Genomic DNA, 22223 nt, shown 5'->3' with positions numbered 1-22223 from the left:
TTTCCATTTCAAATTTGGGATTACAGGGGTTTTTAACTTTTCTTGGTTTTGTATTTGTATGATTTTTTCTTTCTTTTATGCTGAAAATGTTGATTCCTGGTGACCTTAATATAATTAATTGCTCTTTGTATATTGATATCAGTATACCAACACCAATGCCATTACTAGTATTATGGTTACTGATATAGTTTATAACTTCTTTGCAGTTCTTTGGTCCTTGTTGTATATCCCACTGATGATTTGTAATCAAATTACCCTGTTTTTTTTTTAATAATTTTTATTTTGTTATATTAGTCACCATACAGTACATTTCCAGTTTTTGATGCAATGTTCCATGGTTCATTATTTGTGTATAACACCCAGTGCACCATGCAATATGTGCCCTCCTTAAAACCCATCACTGGGCTGTCTCAATCCCCCACCCCCCTCCCCTCTGAAGCCCTCAGTTTGTTTCCCAGAAATTACTCTGTTTTTAAGTCACTTGAAATAATTGTTTTCTGTGTGTTTGTTAAACCCATCGACTTGGTACATGGATTAGTTTGTTTGATTTTATTTTCAAATTTGGGGAGCACTTTTAAAATTCTTGATTCAGTTTTGTTTTATAATTACATCAGATATTTACAATTTCATATTAAAAATCTAGAAAATAAGATAAATTTGGAAAACTCTGGCTTCTATCCTTCCTTCTACTCTTTTTTCTTTCCCACAGATGAGTAATTTAGTTAGCTTTTGACTGATATCTTTTTTTAAAAATGGAACCAAATGTGTATGTCTATGTATTTCTATTTCCTTTCTTAGATAAAGACATGCATACTATTCACACTGTTCAGCACCTAGCTTTTTTCATTTAATATTTCCTGGAGATCATACCATAATAGTATGTAAAAATTCCTTATTCGGTTCTGTTTTTTATCTGGCATGGGATTACCATACCATGCGTGTAATGTAAATTCAGACCTCAAACCTATCTTCAGGTTTTGCTGTTTCATAGGAAACTTTTTTCCTACACAGAGCTTTTGGCAGAGAGCCAGCTTCCTTCCTTCTCTTCTGGGCTTGTGAGCAGAGATTTTGTTTTTGTTTTTAACACTTTTTTATAGAGTGAGCAGTCTTGATTATCTGAACTTTTTACTCTGGTATCCCAGTTATTTCATTCTAACTCCCCTACTTGTGTGGGCCCCATATTCTGTCCCTACATACAGACCTTAAAACCTCAGCTACTGGCTCTTACACCATTTCTACTCTGTGCTTCTCTAAGTTGTCATGTTCTCAGCTTTGACTCTTGTAACTCTGGCTTTGAGTTCTCTCTGTTTTTGGAGCCTGGATATTTCTAAGCTATGTATTAATTTTTTGGTTTTATTCTTTCCACCCTTTCTTTGTGTTTGGAGCAGGAGAAATTCACTTTGTTATGTTCCCAGAAGTAGATCGACAGCATTTATTTTCTATCACTCATGTCTGTCATCCCTTTTTTGTAACTAACTGGCTGAAGGAATACACGCACACATTCACAAATATGAAACAAGTTTTTAAGACATATGACTAAAATTATGGCATTTCCTACCAAAATGTTCCCCCCTTTCTCTCACTTGAAAAGATTATTAATCTTCTGTAATAGTTATTATAGGTGTTTTTTAGTACATTCTCTTCCTTTTCCTCTTCTCTCTCTTACTTGTTTTCCTCTTTTTTCATCTCCCTCTAAATCAAAGAAAAATCTGTGTTAAGAATCCAGGTCAACTAATCTTAGTGCTTTTTTCAAAAGGGCAATAAATAAAGTCATGAGGCTTTTACATAACATTATGGTGAATATAAATTCTTTTTAGTAAAATAGAAAAAAATTACCTAAGTATAATTTGTGCTCAATTGCAGATTCTTGGCTCAGGGTATTTTTTAAGTTGTTGAAGAGCCTTTATCCAATGATATTCATTCCTGTTTGATTTTATGTTTTTGTTTCACTTGTGCTGCCCTCTAACTTGTGTCTTCCCTGGTGCTTTCTTTTATATTCCTTTATTTGCAGTGCAGTTGTTTCATTAAAACTATATCAGATACTGGCATGCCATGGAGGAACGTTTCTATTTCATACATTTCACCTACATCTTTTGCTGTGCATTTTTGCAAATTAAAATATAGAGGCAATATTAATATGCAGTAAACAGCTTAGAAATGTACAAGTCATAGTTAAATCTTCTCCAGATCGCTTAAAGAGGTTTGTAGCTTTCAGACAAATTCTCCTTTGGGGATGACATATTTACTTAGAACTTTGACTAGAGGTAAGAATTTTGCAAAAGTATTGGAAAAATTGTTTCAACCATTTTTGAGTTTCTTAAGTGATAAAAATAATAGTAATTTCATTCCTCCTTGTTTTTGTTAGCTTTTAACTCATATTATGTATAATGTTTTAGCCAGATGAAAAATAATGCAAGAAAGACTATTAAATCTTTCTTTAGACTACTTTAAGTGGCTCCAAGGAAAGTTAACTTTCAGCGTATCCTAAAGGATATTATCATTACAGTTTTCTTTTTTTTTTTTTTTTGTTATAAGACTTACTTGTAAAGAAACTGAAGCATAGGGGCGCCTGGGTGGCACAGCATTTAAGCGTCTGCCTTGGGCCCAGCGCGTGATCCTGGCGTTGTGGGATCGAGCCCCACATCAGGCTCTTCCGCTATGAGTCTGCTTCTTCCTCTCCCACTCCCCCTGCTTGTGTTCCCTCTCTCGCTGGCTGTCTCTGTCAAATAAATAAATAAAATCTTTTTTTTTTTTTAAAAGAAACTGAAGCATAATACTTCATTTCTTTTTGAAAAGAGCACTTAGAAAATCTAGTGGAAAAATGGCACACAGTGTTTAAACCTGTGCATTGATTAGCAAATTTAAAAGTGCAATGTTTTCTAACTGACCCTTGATTCAAATTATATGAAATCATGTAGTGTATACATTATTGACATGTTTAATGAAAACATGAATGCGAGAGAACTAATAAGAATTTTATCTTTTTTTTTTTTTAATTTCAGGCTATGGCATTTCCTTTCTTTTCTTTACACATTCATGATGTCATCTGTGTCAAAATTTTATCAACTTAGATTTATAAATATCTATTACATTAAATGTACTTGAGTATAGTATATACATTTGGATATGAATTTGTATGTGGGGACAATAAAACACACATCAATTAATAAGTAAAAACAATTCAGCAAGATAACAATCCAAGGTCCTGTATTTGTCACTGTTCCACAGTGATGTGGAATGAAGGAAAAAAAGCTCCATTTTCCATCTAATTAAATTTTCCAAAGCAGTATCTTTCATTCACATGTTTAAAACAGGAGCATGTCTTTTCTCAGAACCTGTAAACCAGCTAGTTGAAAGATTGACAGCTTTGTGAAGAGGACACAACCTTATATTTGGTTAAAGGCAGCCCGGGTTTTAATTACAGCTCTGGTGATGAGAATGGGAAGGTTTCACACAAGCAACCTAAACTGATAGCATGATATCTCCATTGCTCTCCATGTTGTTTCCTGCTTCAGCATTTTTCATATATGTCCTACATTGCATTAATAGAAACTCAGCCCAGGAAACTGGGTTTTGAGTTACTTGGTATCTATCACAGTCTGTCGTAATAACTACTATGAATCACTGAGGCATGTGGAAGAATTTTATCTTTAAAAAAAGTACTCTATTGAATGTATTACAAAAATTTAGGAAAGGGCTATGTTTTAGAAGTACACTAATTTGGACGGAATATTTCAGAATCATTGGGTTTCTTCTCATGTAATTTTTTCTGTATGTAAGCTGCCTTATTGAAAATTGGCACCATTTAATGAAGCTCTGTATATTCACAGTAAGAGAAAGCTAACTAAAGCAAACACTTAGAAAGTGACCTATGTACATGCATATTGCACATCCTTCTTTTTCTGTCAAGGAAGTTACTGTCTCTTTACCATGCATCTAGGAATCTTGAATCCTTATAAAGGGATCAGAATCAGGAGAAAAGTTGTTGTCCTTTGAGATACCTAAGATGAATACTCACTTAATACAAAAAGAAAAGTATCACAAAAGTCATGGTATATAAATTAAGAGTGACTGGAGCAATTATTTTATATGGCAAAGCCAGAAGGATATTAAAAAACCTTATAGGGGCACCTGGGTGGCTCAGTGGGTTAAGTATCTTCCTTCAGCTCAGGTCATGATCCTGAGGTACTGGTATCGAGCCCTGCGTGGGGCTCCCTGCTCAGTGAGGAGCTGGCGTCTCCCTCTCCCTCTGCCACTCCCCCTGCTTATGCCTGCTCTCTCTCTCTCAAATATATAAATACAATCTTTAAAAAATAAAAAAATGTTATATTTCTGTTTTCAACTCATGAACAAATGAATGTAGCAAGCATGTTTATCTTTTATTATTTTTTAAAAGATTTTATTTAGGGGGAGGGGGAGGGGCAGAGGGAGAAGGAGACTCCCCGCTGAGCAGAGAGCCTGATGCGGGGCTCCATCTCAGGACTCTGGGATCATGACCTGAGCTGAAGGCAGACGCTTAACCCACTGAGCCACCCAGGTGTCCCAACATGTTTGTGTTTTAAACATAATGCATATATTAAGAGGATGCCTTACTATTTCTATATAGTCAAGGTAGGGAGACATAGTAGAGAAAGAAAGAAGTGCTTGAATAACAACAATTTTGACAAAAATGGGGCTTTTTCCTGTAGGGCCAAGACATTCCATGTTCCCAATTCTGATTTCTGATTGAATAGACTTCTTGCAAAAATATATTTTCCTGGACTCTAGAATTTATAGAGTGGGCTTAGCTAGCATTGCCAACAGCAATTTCTTTTTTTCACAGACAAGTCTGCTTGATCAAAGCAAGACATAAGCAGAACTCTCTAATTATTTACATAAACACAAAATGAAATGTGGGTTTTGTGTTTACTTCATATTACTGTCTATAAATGAATAAAGGAATTCAAAGTTTCTTTTTGTGTGCTTCACTTTGATTTTATTAACTTTCAGGATACCTAATAATGATATTTAGCAAAGAGATACTTAGTCTTGGAGAAATAATTCATTTTTTTCAGCATGAAGATATTGAATTTCTTTATGTTCAGATCATAGTAATGTTGTTAGCAATAATACCATTTATCTATAACAATTTTGAGAAATGTATGCTGTTTTTGTTTATAGTGCCCCAAAATATTCTTTACTTGTTTTTTTTTAACATTTTTTATTTACATTTCAGTTAGCATACAGTGTACTATATAGTTTCAGGTGTACGATATAGTGTTTCAATACTTCTATATATCACCTGGTGCTCATCACAAGTGCACTCCTTAATCCCCATCACCAATTTAACCCATTCCCCCACCCACCTCCTTTTTGGTAACCGTCAGTTCCCTACAGTTAAAAGGTTAAAAGTCTGTTTCTTGGTTTGTCTTTCTCTCTCTCTCTTTTTCCCCTTTTGCTTGTTTTGTTTCTTAAGTTCCACATATGAGTGAAATCATATGGTATTTGTCTTTCTCTGACTTATTTCACTTACCGTAATACTCTCTAGCTCCATCCATGTCGTTGCAAATGGCAAGATTTCATTCTTTATTATGGCTAAGTAGTATTCCTGTGTGTGTGTATGTGTATGTATGTACACACCATATCTTCTTTATCCATTCATCAATTGATGGACACTTGGGCTGTTTCCATAATTTGGCTATTGTAGATAATGCTGCTATAAACGTCAGGGTGTATGTATCCCTTTGCTGGATCATAGGGTAGTTCTGTTTTTAACTTTTTGAGGAACCTCCATACTGTTTTCCAGAGTGGCTACACTAGTTCGCATTCCCACCAACAGTGCAAGAGGGTTCCCCTTTCTCCACATCCTTGCCAACACCTGTTGTTTCTTGTGTCGTTGATTTCAGCCATTCTTTTTTTTTTTTTTTTAAAGATTTTATTTATTTATTTGACAGAGAGAGAGAGACAGCCAGGGAGAGAGGGAACACAAGCAGGGGGAGTGGGAGAGGAAGAAGCAGGCTCACAGCGGAGGAGCCTGATGTGGGGCTTGATCCAATAATGCCAGGATCACGCCCTGAGCCGAAGGCAGACGCTTAACGACTGCGCCACCCAGGCACCGCGATTTCAGCCATTCTGATAGGTGTGAGGTGATATCTTGTTGTAATTCTTTACTTGGTTTTAAAGTTGTAAAATAAATTCAGAAAATTTGTTTGAGGAGAGCATTTCCAAAGTAATTCATAACTAGTTGAGCAAGTAGCATTTTGAAATAAATTTATTTTCTCTTAAAAATTAGTTGTCCAGTAATAGCATATTTGTATGTACAATTATACCTATTACAAAATTTTATATGATACAAATATTTACATATTAAGGATTAAAAACTTTGGGAATACATTTTTTCCCCCAAATAGAATGAAAAGGTATTAGGATTCTTAACGTCTCTTATCTTATGTGGTCTTGACCAAGCCTAAGTTCTCCTGTCTCTTGATGAAGCCTGTAAACATTTACATTTCCTTACAGAAACTGTGTACTTTTAAGGATCACATCTTAGAATTTTGGAGAGGTCCTCACCCTGTTTGCATTTTCCTTATGCACTTGTCTTTATTTTCTCACTCTAAAATAATTGTAGTTTAATGCTAGGTTATACGTATAATTGTACTTTTTTTATGAGAAAAGACAAAAATGAAACATTAGAGAAGAGATTAAAATAGAAGAGACTAAAGTGCTGAGAAAAGCCTCTTATATGAAACCCTGTGGAGACTGTAGATTAAATTCATGTAAATACAGTATCACTACTTGAAAAATTCGTGGTGTTTGAAAGGATCAAAGAAAACCACACTGAAACTTATAAGCAGTTACTTAAGTAGACCATACAATATGTGACCTTTTGTGTCTGCTTTTTTTCACTTAGTGTAATGTTTTTGAGGTTCATCCAAGTTGTAGAATGTGTCAGTTCTTTGTTCCTTTTTGTGGCTGAATATGCATACACACAATGCATACATACCCCAATTTGTTTATACATTTATCCACTGATTGGCATGTGGGCTATTTTTATCCTTTGGCTATTGCGAATAATGCCACTATAAACATTCATGTACAAGTTTCTGTGTGGACATATGTTTTCATTTCTTTTAGGTATATACTTAGGAGCAGAATTTCTAAATCATATGGCTATTCTGTGTTTAATTTTTTGAGGAATAGCCAAATTGTTTTCCATAGCAGTTGAACCATTTTGCGTTCCTACCAGTAATGTACAAGGGGTTCTATTTCTCTGCATCCTTGCCAACACTTATTATTTTTATTAATTTATTCTTTGATTAAAGCTATCTTAAGTGGATATGAAGTGTTTTTTCATCATGTATTTCTTCAATGACTAAATACTGAAAATCTTTTCATGTGTTTATTGGCTGTTTTTATATCTTCTTTGGAGAAACTATGCAGGTCCCTTGCCCACTTTTTATTTGGGTTTGTTTGACTATGTGTTGAATTATAAGGGCTCTTTATATATTCTCATTATTAATCCTTTATCAGGTATATGATTTGCAGAAATTTTCTCCATTCTTTAGGTTGTTCCTTGGCATTCTTGATAATGTTCTTTAGGGAACAAAAAAGATTATATTTTTTATGAAGTCCAATTTGTCTTTCACTTTTACTGCTCCTGCTTTTGGTGTCAAATCTATGAGTTTATTGCCAAATCTGAGGTTATGAAGATTACCTCTGTTTTTTTTCTACTGGTAATTTTATAGTTTTAGCTCTTATATTTAGGCCATTTATTTGAGTTAATTTTTGTATAGGAAGTGAGCTATGGGCCCACCTTCATTATTTGTATGTGGTTATCCATTTATCCCTGCACCATTTGTTGGAAACTGTTCTTTCCCTGTTGAATGGTCTTGTCAAAAATCAATTGGTTATGGGTGATTGAGTTTATTTCTAGACTCTCAGTTCTATTCTTTTGGTCTCTATTTCTGTCCTTAGGTCAATACCACACTCTTTTGGGTAGGGTAGCTTTATGGTACATTTTGAAATTGGGAAATGTGAGTTTTGCAGCTGCATTTTACTTTTTTTTTTTAATGTTTTTTTTATTATATTATGTTAGTCACCATACAGTACATCCCCGGTTTCTGATGTAAAGTTCGATGATTCATTAGTTGCGTATAACACCCAGTGCACCATGCAATACGTGCCCTCCTTACTACCCATCACCAGTCTATCCCATTCCCCCACCCTACCCTCTGAGTCCCTCAGTTTGTTTCTCAGAGTCCATAGTCTCTCATGCTTCATTCCCCCCTTTGCATTTTACTTTTTGAATATTGTTTTGGTTACTCAGAGTCTCTTGTAGTCCCATATAAATTTGAGGAATTTAGTTCTCTTTTTGGAGTATTGTTATCTTAACCATATTCAGTCTTCCAGTTCATGAACATAGGATGTATTTCCATTTTTTTAAGAGCTTTTTTAATTTCTTTCAGCAATGCTTTATAGTTTCCAATATATAAGTATTTCACTTTCTTGGTTAAATTTATTCCCCAGTATTTTATTCTTTTAAATGCTATTGTAAATGAAATTATTATTATTATTATTTTTAGATTTTTAAATTTATTTATTTATTTATTTTGACAGAGAGAGACAGCCAGTGAGAGAGGGAACACAAGCAGGGGGAGTGGGAGAGGACGAAGCAGGCTCCTAGCAGAGAAGCCTGATATGGGGCTCGATCCCAGAACGGCGGGATCACGCCCTGAGCCGAAGGCAGACGCTTAACGACTGTGCCACCCAGGCGCCCCAAAATTATTTTCTTAATTTCCAGATTGTCCATTGTTGCCATGTAGAAACACAACTAATTGTGTTGATCTTGTACCCTATAACTTTACTGAATTCATTATTTGCTCTAGTAGGTTTTCGTGTGTGTGTATGTGTGTATGTAGAGTCTGCAGGATTTTGTATATGTGGAATCATGCCATTTGCAAGTAGAAATAGTTGTACTTCTTTCTACTTCTAAAAGGCTTTCTCAATTTGGATGCATCTTATTTCTTTTTCTTGACTAATTGCTCTGGCTAGAATGTCCAATACAGTGTTGAAGAGCAGTGGTCATGCATTTTTGTCCTGTTCTTGATCTTAGGGGGAAAGCTTTCATTCTTTCACTAGTAAGTATTATATTAACTATGGGTTTTTTATAAATTCCCCTTACTGTGTTAAGGAAATTCCTTTTATCCTAGTTTTTGGGCATCTGTATCATGAAAGGGTTTAGAATTTTGTCAGATGCTTTTTTGGGCATGTATTGAGATGATCGTGTGTGTGTGTGTGTGTGTGTGTGTGTGTTTAATTCTGTTAGTGTGGTATGCATTACATTGATTTTCATATGTTGAACTGCCATTGCATTCCCAATTTTTATCCTGCTTGGTGATGGTGTATAAGTTTTTTGTTGCTGTTGTTTTTTGTTTTAAGTAAGCTCCATGCCGAGCGTGGAGCCCAACATGGGGCTTGAACCCATGACCCTGAGATCAAGACCTGAGCTGAGATCAAGAGCTGGGTGCTTAACTGACTGAGCCACCCAGGTGCTCCAATGGTGTATAATTTTAGAATGTGCTCTCAGAGCTTATTTGCTACTATTTTGTTGAGGAATTTTATATATAGTCATAAGAGATATTGGTCTATAGTTTTCTTATGGTGTCTGTGTCTGGCTTTTGTGTCAGTTTAATGCAGACCTTATGAAAAGTGTTAGAAAGAGCTTCCTCTGTGTTTTTTTGGAAGAGGTTAAGAAGCAATGTTGTTAATTCTTCTTTTAGGGATTGATAGAATTCACTTGAAGCCATATGGTCCTGATTTCTCATTTGTTAGGCTGTTTTTATTTACTGATTCAATCTCTTGTTACTGGAATGTTAAGATTTTTTACTTCTTGAGTTAGTCTTGGTAATTTATGTTTCCCAAGGAATTCATCCATTTCATCTAGATTGTCTAATTTGTTGGTATAAAATTGTTCATAGTATTTTCTTATAGTCCTTTTAATTTCTGTAAAATTAAACTACAGTTCCTCAAATGTATATGAAACTGCAAGAGACTTCCAGTAGCCAAAACAGTATTGAAAAAGTAAATATGTGTCCCTGCTTTCATCTCTTATTTCAGTTATTTGCATTTTTTCTTTTTTCTTTCTTAGTCTAGCTAAAGATTTCTCATTTTTGTGATTTGTTTTTTCAAAAACTGACCTTTGGTTTCATTGATTCTCTTTTCTCTATTTTCTTTCTCTTGGCTATAATCTTTATTATTTCTTACCTCCTCTCAGCTTTGGGTTTTGTTTGTTGTTCTTTTTCTAGTTCCTTAAGGTGTGAAGTTGGGTTGTTGATGTGAGATCTTTTTAAAATGGAGGTGTTTACAGCCATAAATTTTCCACAGAACACTTTTTTTGCTGCCCCCTATACGTTTTGGTATGTTGTATTTTTATTTTCATTTATCTCAAAGTATTTTTTGTGTCTCCTAGTGATTCCTTACTTGATCTACTGGTTGCTTAAGAGTATGTTGCTGGGGCGCCTGGGTGGCACAGCGGTTAAGCGTCTGCCTTCGGCTCAGGGCGTGATCCCGGCGTTATGGGATCGAGCCCCACATCAGGCTCCTCTGCTATGAGCCTGCTTCTTCCTCTCCCACTCCCCCTGCTTGTGTTCCCTCTCTCACTGGCTGTCTCTATCTCTGTCGAATAAATAAATAAAATCTTTAAAAAAAAAAAAAAAAAAAAAAAAAAAAGAGTATGTTGCTTAATTTCCAGGTGTTTGAGTTTTCCATTTTTCCTTCTGGTATTGATTTCTGGCTTCATTCCATTGTGGTCAGAGAAGATACTCTGAATGATTTTGATATTTTTTAAAATTTGGAAATTGCTTTATGGCCTAACATATGGTTTATTCTAGAGGATATTCCAGTGCAGTTGAGAAGAATAAATATTCTGCCATTGTTGGATAGAGTGTTTTGTACATGTCTGTAAGGTCTAGTTGGGTTTATATTATTATTCAGGTCCTCTCCTTACTGATTTTCTGTCTAAGTGTTCTATCCATTATTGAAGCAGCCTGTTGAAGTTTCCAAATATTACTATATACTGTCTTTCTCCCTTCAATTCTGTCACTGTGTTTGCCTCATATATTTTGAGGCTTTGTTGATTGATGTATATATGTTTATAATTTTTTTAAAATTATTTTTTAATTAAAGTATAACATAGTATTATATTAGTTTCAGGTATACAGTATAATGATTCAACAATTCTATACATTACTCAGTGTTCATCATGATAAATGTACTCTTAATACCCTTTATCCCTTTCACCAATCCCCCCTTCCACCTTCCCCCTGGCAACCACCATTTTGTGCTCTGTATTTAAGTCTTTTTTTGTCTCTTTTTTGTTTTGTTATTTAAATTCCCCATATGAGTAAAGTCATATGGTATTTGTCTTTGTCTGACTGACTTATTTCACTTATCATTGTACACCCTAGATCCATCCATGTTGTTGCAAATGGCAAGATCTCATTCTTTTTCATGGCTGAATAATATTCCATTGTATATATACACCACATCTTCTTTATCCATTCACTTGTCTATGGATACTTGGGTTGTTACCATATCTTGGCTATTGTTAACAATACTGCAGTAAACATAGGGGTGCATATATCTTTTTGAACTAGTGTTTTTGTATTCTTTGGGTAAATACCAAGTAGTGAAATTACTGGATTATATGGTAATTTTATTTTTAATTTGTTGAGGAACCTCCATACTGTTTTCCATAGTCGCTGCACCAGTTGCATTCCCATGAACAGTGCATGAGGGTTTCTTTTTCTCCACATCCTCGCCATAGATGTTTATAATTGTCATATCTTTGTGATGAGTTGATCCTTTATCACCATAAAATGTCTTTCTTTGTCTCTTGCAACAGTTTTTGATGTAAAATCCTTTTGTCTCATATTAATATTGTGAACTGGGCTCCCTTTTTGTTACTATTTGCGTGTAATACCTTTTTCTTTCCTTTCAGTTTCAACTTGTGTCTTTGGGTGTAAAATGAGACTCTTATATGCAGTTTATAATTGTGTCATATATTTTTTTAAATTCATCCTATCAATAGTTGTCTTTTATTTTTTCAAATTTTTATTTAAATTCTAGTTAGTTAACATACAGTGCAGAGTTGGTTTCAGGAGTGGAATTCAGTTATTTATTACTTATATACAAGACCCAGTGCTCATCATATCAAGTGCCCTCCTTAATACCCATCACCCTTCTAGCCCATCCCCCCTCCACCTCCCTCCATCACCCCTGTTTATTTTCTATCTTTAAGAGTCTCTTATGGTTTGTCTCCTTCTCTCCGCCCCCCCATGTGTTCATCTGTTCTGTTTCTTAAATTCCACATATGAGTGAAATCATATGGTATTTGTCTTTCTCTGACTGACTTATTTCACTTAGCATAACATACTGTAGTTCTATCCATGTTGTTGTGAATGGAAGATCTCATTCTTTTTGATGGATGAGTAATATTCTAGTATGTGTATATACCATATCTTCTTTATCCATTCATCAGTTGATGGACCTTTGGGCTCTTTACATAGTTTGGCTATTGTTGATAAGGCTGAATAGCTGTCTTTCAATTAATGAGTTTAACCCATTTACTTTTATAGTGATTATTGGTTATAAAGGACTTATTTCTGCCATTGTGCTATTCATTTTCTATGTGTCATGTCTTTTTTTGTTTCTCACTTCCTCAAGTGCTGCCTTCTTTTGTGTTTGATTTTTTTTTCTAGTATACCATTTTGATTCCCTCTTCATTAAAATTTTTTTTATTTGGGTAGAGTTGACACATTGTTACATTGGCCTTCAGATGTATTCCTTTCTTTTTATGTATATTTTTAGTTATTTTCTTAGTGGCTACTATGGGGATTACAGTTAACATCCTAAATTTATAAAAATTTTGTTTGAATTGATACCAGCTTAGCTTCAATTGCATGCATTAACTCTATTCCTTTCTAGCTTTATCCTCTCTTTTCAAATTGTGTCTTTATGCATTGTGTGGCCATTAACATAGATTTATAATTATTATTTTGTGTGTGTCTTTTAAATGATATAGGAAATAAAAAGAGTTATATACCAAATACTAGGTTTTATATTTATAAATAATACTAAATAATCACTTTATCAGTGATCTTTATGCCTTTGTATGGCTTTGAGTTACTCTCTGGTATCCTTTCATTTCAGCCTGAAGTACTTCCATTAGCATTACTTACTAGTAGTGAATTCCTTTTAGCTTTTGTTTATCTGGGAATGTTGCAGTTTCTTTTTCATTTTTGAAGCATTGTTTTGCTGAATACCGAATTCCTGGTTGACATTTTTTTCCTTTCAATTCTTTAAATATATGGTCCTCCTGTCATTTGGCCTTCATCGTTTCTGATAAGAAATAGGCCATTAATCTTTCTTGAGGATATCTTGTCTTTGATGAATTGCTTTTCTCTTGTTGCTTTCAAGATTTTTTGTCCTTCCACAATTTGATGATAATGTGGTGTGGATTTCTTTGTCCTCCTTAGAGTTGGTTGAGATTATTGGATGTGTATATTTCTATCTTTCATCAAATTTGGGAAGCTTTTGGACAATATTTCTTCAGAATTTTTTTTTCTGCTTCCTTTTCTTTCTCTTCTCCTGGGAGTCCCATAATGTATATATTGATATGTTGATGGTGTCCCAGACATCTCTTAGGCCCTGTTCATTTTGCTTTGTTTTTATTTTTCTCCCCAGACTGGCCAATTATAATTGCTCTGCTTTCAGATGTGATGATTCTTTTTTTCCCTTGCTTATATTTGCTGTTGAATGCCTCTCATGAAATTTTTGTTTTATCTTTTGTACTTTTTAGCTCCATAATTTTCTACTTTGATCTTTTTAATGATTTCTCTTTGTTGATATTCCTTATTTGTTCATACATACTTTTCCTAATTTACTTTGGTTCTTTGTCCATGGCTTTCTTCAGCTCACTGAGCATATTTAAGGTAGTAAATTAAAGTCTTTGCCTACTAAGTTCAGTCTCTGGGCTTTTTAGGATAGTTTCTGTCAACTTCTTTTTTTCCTATGAATCAGTAATATTTTTCCATTTGTGTGCTTTCTCATTTTCTTATTGATATCTAGACATTTTGAATATTGTAATGTAATTCTAAATATCAAATTCTTCCCTCTACACCAAGGATTGCTATTGTTACTTGATGAAGGCTGCAGTCATTCATTGGTTTAATGACTTTTCCACATTTTTTTTTTGTAGACTGTATTTCTTGTCATGTGTGGTCACTGAAGTATGTATTCTGTTACCTCTTTGGTCAGCCAGTGACCTGACAGAGATTTCCTTAAATACCTGGATCCAATGAGGGGAAAAATTTTTAAAGGGGTAGTATGTCTCTGTGACTTCCTTCAGTGATGCAAGCAGAGCAACCTGATGGGTTGAGCCAATGGCCAGGCCTCTGTGTTGGTCACACAGTGAACTGCTGTGTAGATCAAAACACAGTAAACTTTAGTTTTTAGAGGAGAAGGTCTTTAGTGTCTGCCCTGATGCCAGAAAGCTGCATCAGGAATTTAGGCTGTTGTCCCAATGGTTACTTTTGGCAGGGCTTATGGATTTTAGCTGCTATGTGTAATGCTGAAATTCACTAAAACTTAGTCTCTTTCTTCATCAGGTACTCCCCTGGATGCTACAAGTGTTCAACTAGACTCCAGAGTTCTGAAATAGTTGTTTCTAACAGGTGTTTGTTTTGTTTTTGTTTTTGTTTTTACCAGCTTGATAATCGTTTTGGTGGAGGGATGATTCTAGAGCTTCCTACTCTGTCATCATCCATGACACCACTCCCTGCTGAGTTCATTTTTAAAAGTGTTCCAGTTCGGCAATAAGTTTCATGGTCGCCCATTGGTAAGTAAATGACAAGAGCAAGAGAAAGAGATAAAAAGAATTTCTTATAGAAAGTATAAACCATGAGGATCATCAATAAATATTTATTGACTTCTCAAAGAAGATAAGCTGTCAGATGAATGCTATAGGTTTTTCCTAGTTTTAGTTCTATATAGTTTCTGCCCATTAGGAAGTTTTTGTACTAGTCTAGCATGGGTATAGTGAATGCCTTTTTGTTAGGGTTGACCAATCACATTGATTTTTATCATGAGTTTAGATACAGGGTATTATAACATGTAAACTAAGAGGTAGAATCTGTGGAACAATTGCATGTCTTGCTCCTGAAATGGGTACCATATTGTCTTCTTCCTACTTGATCCACTTCTCAAATCTGTAGGTGGGTCATGAACAATTGCTTCATGGCTGTGTGCAGTCTGCAGGCCTTATGTTATGTAGGACTGCTATAGACAATGCTCTTTAATTGGGCAGAAGAGTTGCTGCATTGGCTTCCCTCCCATTTCAGAAAACTGAGTACATGCTGTTACTTCAGCATTTTGTCAATGCCAGCTCGAGGAGCAAGATCCTGAGATTGAAAATCAAACTAGGGGCTCCAAATGGTGATAAAGACCACTGCATTTTGACTAGTGAGTCTGAATATATTTATAATCATATGGAGGTGTTTTTTTGAACGTGGGTTAGTATGCATTTATTCATTCTGGAAATTTACTAGACTTCACCTGATTTTAGAGTCCCCATTAAAGTTTTTGGTAACTACTTGGAAAAGCATAATAGAGTACATTTGGGAAAAATGCTTTCAAGGGGAGATCTTGCATTGACTGGCTGGCTGACTATCTCTCCATCACTCCCACACAAACTCAGAATGCTAGAAGTGATAGCAAATTTAATGTTTTAAAATATAAGTGAATAAAAGTGGAAAAGTGAAAATGACTTGTTTACCTTTGTTTTTTGCTGTGTATTAAACATGCATACATTAATGTTAGTGAAATTAAAATAATTTCCTATTTCTCTAAGTAGCCACATTTTATGGTTGAATTTTAAACTGTAGAAGGGCGTTGTGATGGAACTCCCATCAGAATATCAGCTGTATCATATGAAAGGACTGCATATATTATCTTAATAGTGTTAAAACTTCTTTAAAATATTTTTAATTATAATCATTTAATTATTTGTATAATCATCTACAAACCAAAATAGTTTTAATCTTTTCCATAGTTTTCCATGTGATTTTAATGCTGTGTAGACTAGTATTGGTGCTTGAATATTACTTTTGCTAGCATTAAAATTGTTAACACCGTAGCTTTGTAAAGCATATTTGAATATTTAATTATGTTGCTATAAACAGCTTTGCTAATGTTATATTTTCAGTGAATATGATGGGCCTTCTGTTAGTGCTGGCATTTAAACAATCTTGCTTTCTATTTTCCTATTGTATATACAATGCAAAGTATTCCCACCTGAGGTTTCCCCAAAATTTCACTTGGGAAACAGAACAAATTTGAAGGATGTTTTCTGTATGTTGCTCAAATCAAGCTTTGCTTTGAATCAAGCCAAATGATGAAAACATAGTCCAGCCTCCTTTCCAGCAGAATGCAATTACCTCTAAAGCCTATAGTAAAAAGACCAACTAATTGAGAACTCTTGTCTTTGTTTTCAGTTAGCAAAAATTCTTAATAAGAATGTCCATTTTCTAAATTCAGAAAGGTGGGTTTATTTTTAATGAATTAAAAGTTGGGAGCTCTGAAAATTAAATCATATGCAGGTTACTCTCTTCCTCAAGGGGACATATACTACTGCTGTGCTCGTGTGAAGTAATAATGAGATACCATAAGCAAACAGTAGATGATTCATGTCAGATGGTTCTTCAATAACGTTAGGGGGGAAAAAGCAGCTGATGTATGGGATATTGAAGGCAGATTAAGTTGTTAATGTATATTAGTATATTCTTAATTTCCTTTTAATTGAAAAAGACATATTGACTTTAATTAGAACCATTTCACAGGAACTGTCAATTAGCACATGTCAAACTAGTTAATTCAGAACAGAATTCTTTTAATTAGGGTCTGCTTTCCTTTAACTATGGGGCCAATGAAATCAGCCTTTCCTTATCTAGATTTTAAATGTCTCTAAGACATATAATACAAATGTAGACTCTTATCTATTATTAGAAGCCCATATGGATAACATTAAAATGATGATGCTGGCATTGTTCATGCAGCACAAATCAGAGTCCCTTTATGACTGTTAGAAAAAAAATGGCTTTGAACAAAGACTATTTTAAATACCAGATTTATCCTACTTTAAAGAGACTACAAAATTTATGACATGCATGTTCACATTTAAAGTATTATTTAATATGTCTGCTCAAATAAATGGGCCTATTCAAACGTTTTGTGTGTTCTATCAGCCGAAGACACATAAAACATTGTCAAGCCATACGCAACATTTTTTTCCTTAAATGAACTGTAATCAAAAAGGGAAAACAGACTGAATGATTTTTTTTTTGCACAACATAAAAATAGCATTGTTAACTTTCATTGCATCCAAAGATTTAATACGAATAGTTGATACAGTGACTAAACCACTAGTAGTGAGCTAATGTGATCTTAGTAATCAGGCAGTGTAAAATCTGAAACTTGCCTTTTTCTTAATGTAGTGTGGAATTGGATCATCTTAGTTACATCTGGCATGAGGATGAGCATGTACAGTGAGCTTGGTGGGGCAGGGCTGTATGGTGTTTACCTACAAAATAGGTATACTCAACATTAGAAGATTTTTTTAAAATGATTTATTTATTTATTTTAGAAAGAGAGAGCGTGCGTGAGCGTGCACGAGCGTGGGGGAGGGGCAGAGAGGGAGAGAATCTTCAAGCTGACTTCTTTTTTTTTTTTTTTGGAGCTATTAAAAGATACTGGTTTTTTTTTATTTTAATGATTTTTTAAATTATGTTAATCACCATACAGTACATCCCCGGATTCCGATGTAAAGTTTGATGCTTCATTAGTTGCGTATAACACCCCGTGCACCATGCAATAAGTGCCCTCCTTACTACCCATCACCAGACTATCCCATTCCCCCACCCCCCTGCCCTCTGAAGTCTTCAGTTTGTTTCTCATAGTCCATAGTCTCTCATGTTTCATTCCCCCTTCTGATTACCCCCCTTTTCTTTATCCCTTTCTTCCCCTACCGATCATCCTAGTTCTTATGTTCCATAGATGAGAGAAATCATATGATAATTGTCTTTCTCTGCTTGACTTATTTCACTTAGCATTATCTCCTCCAGTGCCGGTCCATGTTGCAGCAAATGTTGAGAATTCGTTCTTTCTGATAGCTGAGTAATATTCCATTGTATATATGGACCACATCAAGCTGACTTCTTGATGAACTCAGAGCCCAACACAGGGCTTGATCTCACGACCCATGAGATTATGAGTTGAGCTGAAACCAAGAATTGATGCTTAACCGACTGAGCCACCCAGACTCCCCAAAAGATTTTAAGTGGTTATAAGGGAACATTAATGTGAAATCTAGCTTTCTTTATCAGGTAAGATTTAGCCACTATTTTACTGAGTTAGAGTAAGCAAGGACTACAGGAATTAATAAAACAGAGTATTTAATAAACTAATGTCTGGATTCCAAAGATAATTATCTAGTATGTAACCTCATATTTGTTCATTTTTGGTAGGTACATTTAACTTAATGATAACCATAGTGTTCCTTTCTAAAGTGTGCTGTAGTATAACTCAGTAACTGCATTTGTGGCAGTTGAATTAAATGAGCAATTGTAGTAATCTACTTTTAGTTAACAGGCAAAACAACAAGAGCAGTAAAAAAAAGATGAAAAAAATGCAACCCAAAAAACCCCCTTTTTTCCAGAGTTGACCTCTTTCTTCTGAACTGTTGTTCTTAGAGGTACCTCAGCTCTCTACTGTGTGTTTGAGAGACACAGCTTACATTTAGCAGTTCCATATTTTGTTTAAATCTGTAGCTTTTAACTTTTTTTGGTGCCATGTAGTCACTTCAGTCTGTTATTAAAGATATTAGTCCTCTTACCAGAAAAATGGGCATGGGCATACATGCACTCAATGTTTAGGGTGGGAAATCTTAATAAAAAATGATTTGGTACAGCTTGCTAAAGGATGAAACCTCAGTTGTAATTGACTACTTATAGTGTCACAGGCACTGTTCTTGGTCTGGGAATGTAACAGTGAGTAAGATGAGCTACCTTGACATCTGAGTAACCGTGACAAATTATTTAAACATTTTCAGAAATTACTATGTGATTCTTTTTTCTTTTTTTAAAACTTTTTTACTTTCTGAACTGGTTAAAAATTGACCTATTTAGAAATCATATACAAGTTTTAAATGTGACAAGATTGACAATTTTACATAAAAATTGCCTGAAAAATATAATTATTAAAACAGTAGATGAGACTAATTTTATAAGCTTAATTCAACAGATTTTATTAATCATTTCCATCTTAATTGTAATTCTATCTTCGGTAATAATCTTAGGTGATATTAATTAATACTACAGTTTTGGTGCATATTTTTTTTATTTACTTAAATTATATAATTTATGATTATTTATGAAGAAGACATAAGGCATACTGATAAAATTTTTACAAGTTGGTCTCTAGATACTCTTAATTCCTTTGTATCTTCAGAGGGGTAATTTTTGGGGTGTGTATGCACACGCATTTAATCTCTATGAGTCTACTGTAGAGCTTTTGAATATATACGTATAAAGTATACGTACTTGGTGTGCTTTAGTCCCACTTTGCTCCTTGATTGTAGCAGTTTAAATTGCTTTGTCTATTTCAACATATATAAAGTTGACCTTCGGATCACTTATCAGCAACAAAAATTTTGACCTTTGAAAATTTACAGGATACACGAGCCTTAACTTGGTTTAATGATCTTAATGGTATAGATAGTGTAGATTTTAAATATTGGTAAAAATAGGCAAAGATTATTCAGAGCATATGTTTGTGAATTAAAACCATAGCTACTTAACTCTGACCTGGTTAGCAGCATTTTAACAGATTATTTAAATTATTAGGAGCTATTATTTCAAGTAGCTTTATCCAAATAGGAAAATTATAGAAATCACTGGAATGCTTTATGTAAAGGAAAGTAGCTTTCAGAATAAAATTTTTAATTGTTGGATTTTAAGAGTTAAATGGAAATTTTCTTAATTATTTCGTCCACTTCTAGATCCTAAATCAATATGGTATTGATTTTACTAGGGACTAAACGCACCATCCTGTATGTGAGATTTCTTTCTCCATATATATGTAACTATCCCCACCCCTGCAACCTCTGACATACACACATCTTTTCTACCTAATGATCAACAGTTTTCTAACATATTAATTATATATTATAATTTAGTAAATTTAATTTTTTTTATCTTTAGTGAGAGCATGTTCATGTATCTTTTGGGAAGTGACAGGGAAATATTGTACATATATATATATATTATCAGCCATTCTAGATTAGTTCAGTTCAGTACCCCAAAATTTTATTAAACACCTCTTATTTTCAGAAACAGTTAATAGTAGGCATTATCTTGTTGAACATTAGTTAAAATGTTTATTTGCCCTTCTCCTGACTATGTAGAATCTGTTAAAAACTAGTAATTTTCAGTAAACTAGCAGTTGCCTTTTTCAAAATTCTTTAGTGCTTTATAGTTGAAGGTTATTTCATTTCTTTCACTGATATCATTAGGGGTTCCGGCATATGGAAAACCTGGGTTCAAATTCCAGTATCAGTATTTAGTATCTTTGTAAACTTAGATAAATTGCCTAACTTCTGAGGTTCAGCTCCCTCCTCTGAAAAATGGGGATAATAATACCTACTTTATAATATTGTATGGATTAAATGGAATATGTAAAGGGTTATTAGCATCTTGTCTTTTACATACTCAATAAATACTGGTTCCTATCCCTTTCTCAGTTTTGTTGTACTAATTGCCTCTACTGAGAAATTTATTGTTAAATAAATTTACCCCTGGATGGAAATACAAATTGTTAACATGAATTCTCTACTATTTTGATAGTTAATAGATATTAACAGGGGAAATGTATCTCTGTCCTTGGTGCTTCTGGTGAAGCCAGCTGATGACAATTGTCTACTTAAGACCAGGAGTCCTTTCTTCACCATTTATGTGAAATATTTTATGACTATCAGTCAGTGAAATGGCTTTTAACAAAAGCCATTTGTTTATAATAGTTCAATGTAGAATATTCAAATATTCTTTTTTTTTCCTTCAGTCAGCTGTACGCCCAATCTGGGGCTTGAACTCATGACACCAAGATCAAGAGTTGCATGCTGTACTGACTGAGCCAGCTAGGCACTCCCAAATATTCCAGAACAGCAATATTAGCTTCTAAAAATGTAAAAAAGATATATAAAAATAGCCTATAATTGTACCAGCTAGAGGAAATCACTGTAAATATTTTGGTGCACTTTCTATGTATGTGCTGAGAATTTTATTAGGTCATTACATTTTATTCATAATTGTGATTTAAATGGCTGCACAGTATTCATTTTTTAAACTAAGTTCTTTTTGAAGTTTGCATTGTTTCCTGCTCCAATAAGTAAATTTAGAATGTACATTTATATATATATATAAATTTTATATGCATTTCTTAAAGATAATTCTGAGGAGAATTATTGGTCAAAGAAAATTAACATTAACATTTAATATATATTAACCCAAGTTGCTTTCTAGAAAAGTGTCAATTTATACTCCCACTATCCCCAAATATGACCTTCTTACAAAAGAGTGAATTGATTTTTGAATATACAGTTTGGCTAGTTGTTAAGTCAGTTGATGAGTGTATAGTTTTTGGCTAATTGATTTTCGCCTAATTGATTCAGTTTGGCACTAATTTAGGAAGAGGCCAGATATCATTTTAAAAGTAATGTTTAAAGTAACATTTGGTGTAAGTGGTAGCTGGTATGCCAATTTGACTTAGTCATATTTTGATTTTTATATATTATGAGGTCTCTTTGGGGCTAATTTCTATAGCAATTTTTAGAGGAAAATGAGATTCTTCTAATGTGCAATTAAAGTATTTGCATTATTGGTAATATATTGAGAGAAACTTAAGGGTAAAAGTCAGCTCATTTTATTTTGTAGTAAAATCAGAAATAGGAAAAATATGCTAACATGATAATATCTAATGAGGGAAATGTTCCATGCAGATGTCTGTTTTTCTATTAATCCCTAAAATGACTCCATGCTTTTATTTATATGGGTAACATCAGATACAAACATGTTACTAGGAATATATAGCCACTTACAAAAAGGATAAAAATAATATGAGTTTAGAGTTTTACTAAA

At 34.0% G+C, this 22223-nt stretch overlaps 1 long non-coding RNA gene across 1 annotated transcript in view; it reads left to right on the top strand.

The window, feature by feature from the left end:
- Nucleotides 1–22223, top strand: part of LOC105241504 — a 121217-nt gene that overhangs the window by 53217 nt on the left and 45777 nt on the right. Inside the window, exon 4 of the long non-coding RNA XR_004624147.1 lies at nt 14746–14875. This is a non-coding gene — a long non-coding RNA (uncharacterized LOC105241504). The remainder of the gene's footprint in view (nt 1–14745; nt 14876–22223) is intronic.

The sequence above is a fragment of the Ailuropoda melanoleuca genome, chromosome 3, assembly GCF_002007445.2.
Source record: "Ailuropoda melanoleuca isolate Jingjing chromosome 3, ASM200744v2, whole genome shotgun sequence".
Lineage (NCBI taxonomy): Eukaryota > Metazoa > Chordata > Mammalia > Carnivora > Ursidae > Ailuropoda > Ailuropoda melanoleuca.
This window is presented reverse-complemented; position numbering and strand designations above follow the sequence as displayed.